Source organism: Pelecanus crispus, chromosome 1, assembly GCF_030463565.1.
Source record: "Pelecanus crispus isolate bPelCri1 chromosome 1, bPelCri1.pri, whole genome shotgun sequence".
Taxonomy (NCBI): Eukaryota; Metazoa; Chordata; class Aves; order Pelecaniformes; family Pelecanidae; genus Pelecanus; species Pelecanus crispus.
Window position 1 is genome coordinate 149,592,740 of NC_134643.1, and position 10,598 is coordinate 149,603,337.

The window sequence follows — 10,598 nt, forward strand, 5'->3', positions numbered from 1 at the left end:
CTGGCAGAGCATGGGAAGCTGCAAAGTCCTTGCCTAGCATAAGCACTACTTAGCAACAACTAAAAACATCAGCGTGTTATCAACATTCTTCTCCTACTAACTCCAACACACAGCACTATGCCAGCTACTGGGAAGAAAATTAACTCTATCCCAGCCAAAACCAGGACATCAGTCTTGCCCACCTTTACCCAGTGATTCCCATCAGAAGGGCATGTTAATAATATTTTCCATTTTAAAACATTGAAGTTATGGATGAAAAAACTACAGATAAGTTAAGCAAGTAATACTGAAGGCAGAGCACATGTGAGGCTGTGGCTCAGCTGCAGAGCTTGGTCTCTAGAACCACATACCTAGCGTTGATGCAGTCCTTGCCAGCTTTCTCAGTACCTTGGGAACAGGACTGGCATGTTTGAAATCTTCTACTCACTAAAGGATTTAATTTGCTTATTTTATGTAGCCTAAGAAGAACACAGCTGGTGCATGTGTCAGTGTGGTCTGGAATTGCCTGTTCATCAAATATGCTCTACTCAGGTACTGCCAGCCACCTCAGTGACCACTACCACCTTGCTTAACTTTCTGATAGCACCATCCTCCTGTGCCACACATATTTGTGATGCAAAGTGTGTGTCAGTATGCCTGGTTCGTTTTGTTGAAGGGATTTGCATCCCCTTGCGATGGCATGTTTGGACAGGTTCTGAGTGACCTGAGGGTGGTCTTACAGTGTCATCTGACCAGTACCTTCAGGCTGCCCAAACAGTGGTTGAATTAGTTTAACCGATCCATTTTAAACTGTAGTCTGGATTAATTCATCAGGGCTCTGTGTGCACCAAGTTATGCAGCCAGCCTTGCCCTCTCCTTGGGTTCTGGCTGCCCGTGCTCCCTGACTGGGTGGTGTGGGATGGGCCCTGGTCGGGGAGGGCACGGCCCTGCTGGCACCGTGGCTGCCCTCAGGTCCTGGACAAGGCAAGGACTCTGAATCTCTTTAGAACCAGCTTCCTTCTGGACATGTGAAATCTTTTGTGTCCCCCTTCAACAGGCCCCACCTTCTCCTGGGAACTGTCATCTCAACAGCTTGTGAACTGCCACAGCCCACAGCCTGGTGTTCATGTCAGGAACAATTGCGGTTTTCTTTACTGTGCTTTTCTGTGGTTTATTCTAGTTCAGTATTTACAATGTGAGTAACTGAGACTCCCCCAAGAGTAGTCAGGGATGGGCAGAGAGCTCTCCAGTTCTCCCAAGACAGCCCCTTCCAGCACCAGACCTCTTGGTCCACAGGTGTAGGGTGGTCTGCTGGGACCTCCTGCAGGTTGTGCTCCACACTGTTGATGTAGATGTTGCTAGCCAATTCACAAATACCTTGTCATAAATGAAAGACAGAAAATTCACTTTACATGGTCTGAAAAATCTGTTAATAATGGTGTCTCAGTTTAGCATTAACATTTGCACCATTAGGAGGAGCTGTAAGAAAAACACCAGGCTAATAGAAGCTTCAGAAATGTTACCAGCCTTTCATAAGAAAGGAGTAGATGGGACAATTGTGTCCAATTTCAAACAAGAATCGTGTCCAACTTCAAGAAGTTGCCAAATGTTGTATGAAGCTCTTTCGTAACAGATTAACAAGGGCTGGTGTAATGCACAGAGTTTTAGGAAATGCACAGCACAATTTGTCAAAACACTGTTTTTGAAAAAGCTGTTTTAAAATAATGTTATATTTTTTACCTTTTCCTCTGAACAATGTGATTTCAAGTGAGTAGTGGATGATTTCAAGGTTCCTTTTGAACCATTTCTTCAGCCTGTCTGTGTCCCTCTGGATGGCAGGCCTCTTCTTGAGAAAAATCAGCTGGTCACCCCAACCTGATGCCACCTGCAAACATGATGACAATGCACTCCATCACCTCCTCCAGGTCATTGATAAAGACGTTAAACCAGATAGGTCCCAGGATAGACCCCTGTGGTACCCCACTTGTCACAGGCATTTGCCCTTGGTAAAATCATACTGACTGTTTCCAGTGACCTTCTTCTCCTTAAAGTGCCTGGAAATGTGCTCCAAGAGGACTCATGCCATGAGTTTCCCAGGTTGATAGGCCTGCAGTTCTCTGGGTTGAACTTTTGGCCTTTTTTTGAACATGGGTGTAACACCTTTCCTGAATAAGTTGAAGTATGTTATCCCTTTCCAGGAGAAAACAGGAAACAAATGAGGAGTTTATATAGCGTCTGTTTAACAAGACCATAATGCCATCTCCTGAGTGTCTCAATATTGTCTCTATTAAACTTTCCTATTTCCTTCCCTACAGAGAGCCAATGAATGGTTCATAGCTCATGGCTAGGTTTTGGTGGATTAGAGCCAAGCTGTGCTTCACTCCGGCAATTTTGCCCAAGAGGAAAGATGTTGTGAAAGGTTGTATAGAGTAGCGTAGTCTAGTACAAGCCCATCACTCTCCTAGCAAGTGATTGTGAGCATTTCAGCTCTGGCCACTGCTGCGTACTGAGAGAAATACAAAGATGGTTTGCATGTGTGTCCAGCTTGAACTCAGCCTCATTAAGAAGTTGTCCTTGTTGTTCTGATCCGCTGCAAAAAGCTTCAGGTGAGTCTTTGACTAAAAGGCAATCATTAACTTTGTCAAAGACAGTAGGTGTGCCAAGAGCTGTTTGCATCAAGCTACAGTAGAAGCTGGACAGTGTGGGGGATCGTCCCTGACTGCACTGGTAACTGGAAGGATCCCCAGCCCTGGAACATGTCTGGAACAACTGTTCCCAGCACTGGTTTGGCCAGGATTTGGAAGCAATGCCCTGAATAACTCCTGGACGTAGTCCAGAGGTTAGCTCAGGTCAGGGCTAATTTCTAAAGGCAGTTTGCATGTGTCCACCTTATTTAAAGGTTTAGCAAAATGTATCTGGCCTCTTACATGGCAATTGGTCTCAGTGCAAGAAAGTAGTCCTGGGAGTCTTTAGTCTAATAATCAAACGGCTAGTATCATTATAAGACTAGTCTAATAATCAGATAGTTATGTTCAAATGTCTAGTATAGAAATCTGAGCCTTTGAGTCTCAAAATGAAAAGCAATTGTACACCAAAGCGTAAACTTGATATGTCAGTGATTCGTCACCCAATTATGGAAAACATTGTGAGGCCCCCAGAACCTGAATCTCAGAGACCAAAAGGAGCAGCAAGATATATGAGTTATCAAAATTAGTGGGGCTACTCAGAGGATGAAGTTCTTTTTCTTGTGAATGAAGGTTCTCGGAGGCTAATTCTGTTAAGGGGGTGAATTGCCGAGCCTTTTCTCTTTGAGTCTTAAGACCGTTTTAGAAGTCATGGTGAGCTTCCAGCATTACATCCTCAGGTAGGAGCAAGTAGATGGTTCACCAGCCAGCCATCCAAACTGGGGACTGAGATGATAAGGCTCTTTTGGTATAACTCCAGATGAAGGCTGAGCCTTGTGTGGAATTAGACTTTAACTGAAGATGGAAGTTTTGTCTGTGCTCTGCTATTACCTGCTCAAATTCTGACTTCCTTGCTGGAATATGCTTCTTTCCCAAAGAAAGGAACCCAGAAATCAAATTATATCGGTAAAATAAAGTTTGTTGCTGTGCTCCTGATCTCTGTCAAGGCTATCAGGAGACACACCATCAGGTGAGGGCATTTGCTTCTTGTCTTCTGTGCTGACCTCATGGTCTCTACTGACTACTTAGCTCTAACAAGGACTTACAAGGGCTTACATTGCCCATTGCGACACTTCGTAAGGGATGCAGAAATTAGGTTTTTGCCAAGTGCTAATAATACTGTTATTCTGTAGAAATGTTACCTAATATTCTCTGCTTCTACAAAGCCTTCACACGTGGATCCACTATGGCAGTACATGATAAAGACATGGCTATGCCCACTCTGGAATCTTCCCACACAGTTAAGCCAAACGTTGAAATGTATTCTTTGGGTCCCATTCATAATAGAAACAGGTCAAGCAGTAGGGGGGTTTGCCTCTTTAAAAAGAAAAATCTCCTGGATCCTGGCTTAGCAAAGTAAAAGGGTGAGAGAGGCTGTACAAAATAAGAAGGCATTTGTCAAAAACTTGGAGCCCTTGCCACAGAAGGAAAACAGAAAAGCATGTGAATACTGACAGGATAAATGCAGGAGCAAGATAAGTCAGGCCATAAATGTTTTTTACGGCAAAACCTGTAAAAGGAATAAAAGAAATCTAATAATAAATCATTTCCCAAAAAAGTAATCTTGTCAGAAACCAATGAGCAAATAGATGATTAAGGTAAATTAAAAGATTTGTTAAAGGAGGTAAGGTGACAGCAGAAAGTATCAGTGAGAATTTGGTACTACCAACGCCCTAAAGAATGTTGTCATGCTAGCCCTTTTCTTCCAGAGGAACCCAAAGGAAGATCAGGCTCAAAGTGAAGTGCCAGTCAAAGGGCTTAGAGAAAAAAATCAACATCTCATTGTTAGATCATCAGAAAAGCCTAAGCTGCCCTGAGATAAGAGTAGGATCCTCACATGGATAAATAATTACAAGTAGTTTGAGATAATAGAAGCCAAAGATAACTGTGAGGAAGTTCAATAACCTGATAACAATGAGTGACTGAATGCTAAATTGGCAGTTTAAATGCCAATTCCATGTACAGTGTACAAAAATGTAAATTTGCACAGAAGATGAAGAAAAATCCTAATATGCTGATGCAATGGATTGGCTGGCCAGACATTTTACTGTGATGTGGTATGGCCTTTATGCCCCTGTATATTGCTGTTGCTATACGATAAATTTCCAAAGATTTTTCTGTCTGGTTTAAAACTGCTTGACTTGGGAGGTTGCGTCATCTGAACATGACAGAACTCCGTCTGTCCTCTAGAACAAGGAAGACACCACCAGCAGGACAGAATCTCTTCTGAAACCACTTGTGCTGATAAATTGCACGAGCAGTTCAGTGCAGGGATCCAGCAAAGCGAGAATGTGAAGAAACCCAGCAATCTAACGTTGGAAAGAGTAACCACTTGTGAGTTAATAAAAGTGTTAGCAGAACCCGGCCCAGTGTTATTAGGAAGAGAGCAGAACATTAAGGGCTGAAATGATAACAGTTTTCTAAGGCTCACTTAGAGAGATTGGCTGCAATGGTCAACTAAATCCAACATTTAGTGGCAAAACCTCTCAAGCCCGCTGCATTTAGATACTGCTGCTCTAAGCAGAGGAAACAGGCAATAGGGCTTTTATAGTATTCTACCCAGCAACATTAAAGCGGGGCCTCTCCTGCAGAACACAATCTCAAATTTTAAATATATCAAAGTAAACCTTTGGTCTCCCAGGCTTCTCTAAAAATGGCCTAACAGAGCCTACATCAAGAACAATATCCCAGAAGATATCCCCATTCACATCTCTTTAGAAATGGTTCTCTTATGTTTATCACTTACCTGAAAAGGCTGTTACTAGTCCTTTCAAAAGTGCTCCATCCATACAAATGAATTTATGGCAAGGTAAGGCCACATCAGACATCCATGGCCAAATGTTCCTACATCTATATAAATTGAGCATATTATCAAAATGGGTTACATTCCTCCACAATAAGAAGACCTAAGGACCCCGCTTTGGCTACTACACCTCAGTGCTTTCTGCTTTGAATAAGTATCACAATTTATGATGCTTTCTGACTACAAAAACTAGTAGTCCTTTCAGGATTCATGAGAGACAAAGGGCCCTTCCAGTCAATGAAACAGAAAATGAAGAACTGTCTTTGAAGGACATTATTCCTTTTCCTGCCTCAGAGGGACCACCAAAACACATGAGTTGCCTGAGCTCCTCATCTTTTCCAATACTCGTCTCTCCTATGCTTCCCCAAGCCCTAATCCTGAGGCTTTGTATTAGGTGGAGAATGCATCCAGAAATGAAAAAGAAAAAGACATGCTGGCTCAAACTGACAACTCAGCACTGAAAAGAAACAGGATCCTTCTGAGTCAAGCCCCATTCCCAAGTGGAAGAGGCATGTGCTATGCAGTAGTTCTCTAGGCAACTGTACCAGTACATGGTACGAATCCAGCTCTCCCAGTTGCTTTAAGTGTACAAATGAGTACTGTTGTTTCACAACAGGGACTTAGAAAGGCTGACCAGCCATTTAGAGCTATTTAGACAAGAGCCATTTAGAGAAATATTTAGAGAAATATTCAGGTTGGAATGTACCTCTGAAGGTCACTGGGTCCAACCTCCCACTTAAAGCAGAGCCAACTTCAATGTCAGATCCAATTGCCTGTCCAGTTGTGTTTTGAATATATCCAAGGATGGAGATTTCACAGCCCCTCTGGACACCCGTTCCAGAGACCAACCAACCACTCCCATGTATAGGTGATTTTTTTTCCTTATATCAAATTGGACTTTCTCTTTCTGCGACTTGTGACTGCTCCCTCTCATCCTCACACTGTGCAACTCCCAGACAAGTCTGTTCTGTCTCCATTACACACAGTGAAAGACAGTGCTAGATGCCTTCTTTGCCATAGTCTTTAATAGAAAGACCGGTTGTTCTTGGCGTACCCAGTCCCCTGAACTGGAAAACAGGGACAGGGAGCAGAATGAAGACCCATAATCCAAGGGGAAATGGTTAGCAACCTGTTACACCACTTAGACACACACAAGTCTATGGGGCTGGATGGGATCCACCCAAGGGTACCGAGGGAGCTGCCAGAGGCGCTCACCAAACCACTTCCAATCCTTTATCAGCAGTCCTGGCTAAACAGGGAGGTCCCAGTTGAATGCAGGTTAGCAAATGTGACGCCCATCTACAAGAAGGGCTGGGAGGAGGATCCGGGGAACTACAGGCCTGTCAGTCTGACCTCGGTGCGAGGGAAGGTTATGGAGCAGATCATCCTGAGTGTCATCACGTGGCACATACAGGACAACGAGGTGAACAGGCCCAGTCAGTGTGGGTTCATGAAAGGCAGGTCCTGCTTGACCAACATGATCTCCTTCTATGACCTGGTGACCCGCTTAGTGGACGAGGGAAAGGCTGTGGATGTTGTCTACCTAGACTTTAGTAAAGCCTTTGACACCATCTCCCACAGCATTCTCCTGGAGAAACTGGCTGCTCATGGCTTGGATGGGCATACCTTTCACTGTGTAAAAAACTGGCTGGATGGCTGGGCCCAAGGAGCTATGGTGAATGGAGTTAAAATCCGGCTGGTGGCCGGTCACAAGTGGTGCCCACCAAGGCTCAGTTCTGGGGCTGGTTCTATTTAATATCTTTATCAATGATCTTGACAAGGCGATTGAGTTGGGTGGGAGTGTCGATCTGCTTGAGGGTAGAAAGGCTCTACAGAAGGAACTCGACAGACTGGACCGATGGGCTGAGGCCAACTGTGTGAGGTTCAACAAGGCCAAGTGCTGGGTCCTGCACTTTGATCACAACAACCCCATGCAACGCTAAAGTCTTGAGGAAGTGTGGCTGGAAAACTGCCCAGAGGAAAAGGACCTGGGGGTGTTGGTCGACAGCCAGCTGAACATGAGCCAGCAGTGTGCACCAGGTGACCAAGAAGGCCAACAGCATCCTGGCTTGTATCAGAAATAGCGTGGCCTGCAGGAGCAGGGAAGTGATTGTCCCCCTGTACTCGGCACTGGTGAGGCCACATCTCCAATACTGTAATTCGGTTTTGTGCCCCTCAGTACAAGAAAGACATTGAGGTGCTGGAGCATGTCCAGAGAAGGGCTATGAAGCTGGTGAAGCGTGTAGAGAACAGGTCTTATGATGAGTGGCTGAGGGAACTGGGATTGTTTAGTGTGGAGAAGGGGAGGCTGAGGGGAGACCTTATTGCTCTCTACAACTACCTGAAAGGAGGTTGTAGTGAGGTGGGTGTTGGTCTCTTCTCCCAAGTAGGTAGCGATAGGACAAGAGGAAATGGGCTCAAGCTGCGTCAGGGGAGGTTTAGATTGGATAGTAGGAAAAATTTCTTCACTGAAAGGGTTATCAAGCACTGGAAGAGGCTGCCCAGGGAAGTGGTAGAGTCACCATCCCTGGAGGTATTTAAAAGCCATGTGGATGTGGCTCTTAGGCATATGGTTTAGTGGTGGACTTGGCGGTGTTAGGTTAATGGTTGGACTTGATGATCTTAATGTTCTTTTCCAACCTAAACGATTCTATGATTCTATCCGCTTAGCTTATATTCTACAGGCTTTTAATAACAAATCTCCCAGGCAAAACATCACTAATCACTGCAGAGCACAGCAAACTGCAAAAACCAACACCAATCTTTAACATGTAGAGCCCAAAAAAGGAGCATGGTGCCGATCAGGTAAACTAAGATCGAGAACAGGTGAATCAATATTGTGACCCACAACTACTGACAGATACAAATTCCTCAGTAAGTTCTGGTTAACCTGTTATGACTTCAAACCCTTTGTAGCCCCGTGTTGGGTACCAAAAAGGACTGCTGTCGTTTAGCCCCTGTCGGCAAGGGGCTAAACCAAGAAACACACAGCCGCTCGCTCACTCTCCCCCCGGTGGGATGGGAGAGAGAATCAGAAGGGCAAAAGTAAGAAAACCTGTAGGTTGAGATAAGAACAGTTTAACAATTGAAATAAAATAATAACAATAAAAATAACAATATTAGTGATTTTATCTCCTTAGCTTATATTCTACAGGCTGAAAAATCCCAGTTCCTTCAGACCCCCGTAATCATCTTGGTGCCCTACTGCTGAACTTACCCAGTTTGTGAATAACTTCCTTGTCCTAGGAGGCTGAAATCTGGACATGAAACTGCACCTGCAGACTCCTGAGTGCTGAGCAGAGGGACTAATCACTGCCCTTGACCTGCTGGGTCCATGCCTCCCAGTATAGCCTAGTATGTGTCTAGTTTTCATTGCCATAAAGAAGCACTTCTGATTTGTGTTCGGTTTGCTGCCCACCAGGACCTCAGAGCCTTTTTTGCAGATTTGACAGTCAGTCACTCTCTAGGATACACGCAGTTAGTTTTGGCCAGGTATTTGGCTTTGCATTTGCTTCAGGAGGCTCCTATCAACCCATTTCTTCAGCCTGTCAAGAGCCCTCTGAATAGCAGGCCTGCCCTCCAGTGTATCAGGCAGTGCCCTCAGTTTGCTGTCATCCGTAGTCTTGCTAAGACCGCATTTCATCCCGTTGTCCAAGTTACACTATGAGTCTCAGCACTGATCCTTGAGGAGCATCGCTCATAACCGGTCATTGCATTCAACAACAGCGTGGGCTGTTTTCCTAATACCTTGTCCTAACCCTATGGCCGTGAAAAATTATTGTCCAGCTGAGTAGTAAAGGCCTCTGTTTGGACAAAGGGACACACAGATTGAGTCATTCACTCAATATTCTAAAATACTAAGAAGTTAAAGAGAAATGAAAGTAGTAAAAAGGCAAGTGAGCAGTAAGAACACCAAGAGCTAGATACCGACAGAAGTAAATTCTGGGCTGATATCAAGTTAGTGGTGGCTGATCTCTTAACTTGTAAGTAACACACTTCAGCTCTACGATTAGTTAGTGTTTTAGACATACTCCTGTCCTTTGAGATTCCTGTTGATTCCAGGCCACCACTCAATATGTCAGCCTGTTTTCAATCCTATTCTTAATTTTCTAGTTGCCCATGTGTACTTTAAGAGATCTCAAGAAACTTCAAGTGTGAATAGGCCTGTTCTTGACAGTAGAACAATGGCATTCAGGCACAAGACATTTTTATTTGTGTGGCAGTTTGGCCATGGCTGGATGCCAAGTGCCCACCAAAGCCGCTCTATCACTCCCCTTCTCAACTGGACAGGGAGAGAAAATTTAGTGAAAAACCTCGTGGGCTTAGGTAAGGACAGGGAGATCACTCAGAAACTACCATCTCTGGCAAAACAGACTTGACTTGGGGAAAATCAGTTTAATTTATTACCAATCAAAACTGAGTAGGAGAGAGGAGTGAGAACATCTGTAGAGCAATGAGAAATAAACCCAAACCTTACAACACCTTCCCCATACCCCTCCCTTCTTCCCGGCCTCAACTTCATTCCCGATTTCTCTGCTTCCTCCCCCCAAGCAGTGCAGGGGGACGGGGAACGGGGGTTGTGTTCAGTTCATCACATGTTGTCTCTGCCGCTCCTTCCTCCTCAGAGGGAGGACTCCTCACACTCTTCCCCGGCTCCAGTGTGGGGTCCCACCCACACGAGACAGTCCTTCATGAACTTCTCCAGCGTGGATCCTTCCCACGGGCTACAGTTCTTCATGAACTGCTCCAGCATGGGTCCCCCATGGGGTCACAAGTCCTGACAGCAAACCTGCTCCAGCGTGGGTTCCTCTCCCCACGGGGCCACAGGTCCTGGCAGGAGCCTGCTCCAGCGTGGGCTTCCCACAAAGGGGTCACAGCCTCCTTTGGGCACATCCACCTGCTCTGGCGTGGGGTCCTCCAAGGGCTGCAGGTGGATATCTGCTCCACCGTGGACCCCCATGGGCTGCAGGGGCACAGCTGCCTCACCATGGTCTTCACCAGGGGCTGCAGGGGAATCCCTGCTGTGGTGCCTGGAGCACCTCTTCCCCCTCCTGCTTCACTGACCTTGCTGTCTGTAGGGTTGTTCTAATCTTCTAGCAGCTTCTCACAGAAGCCACCCCTGTAGACCCTCT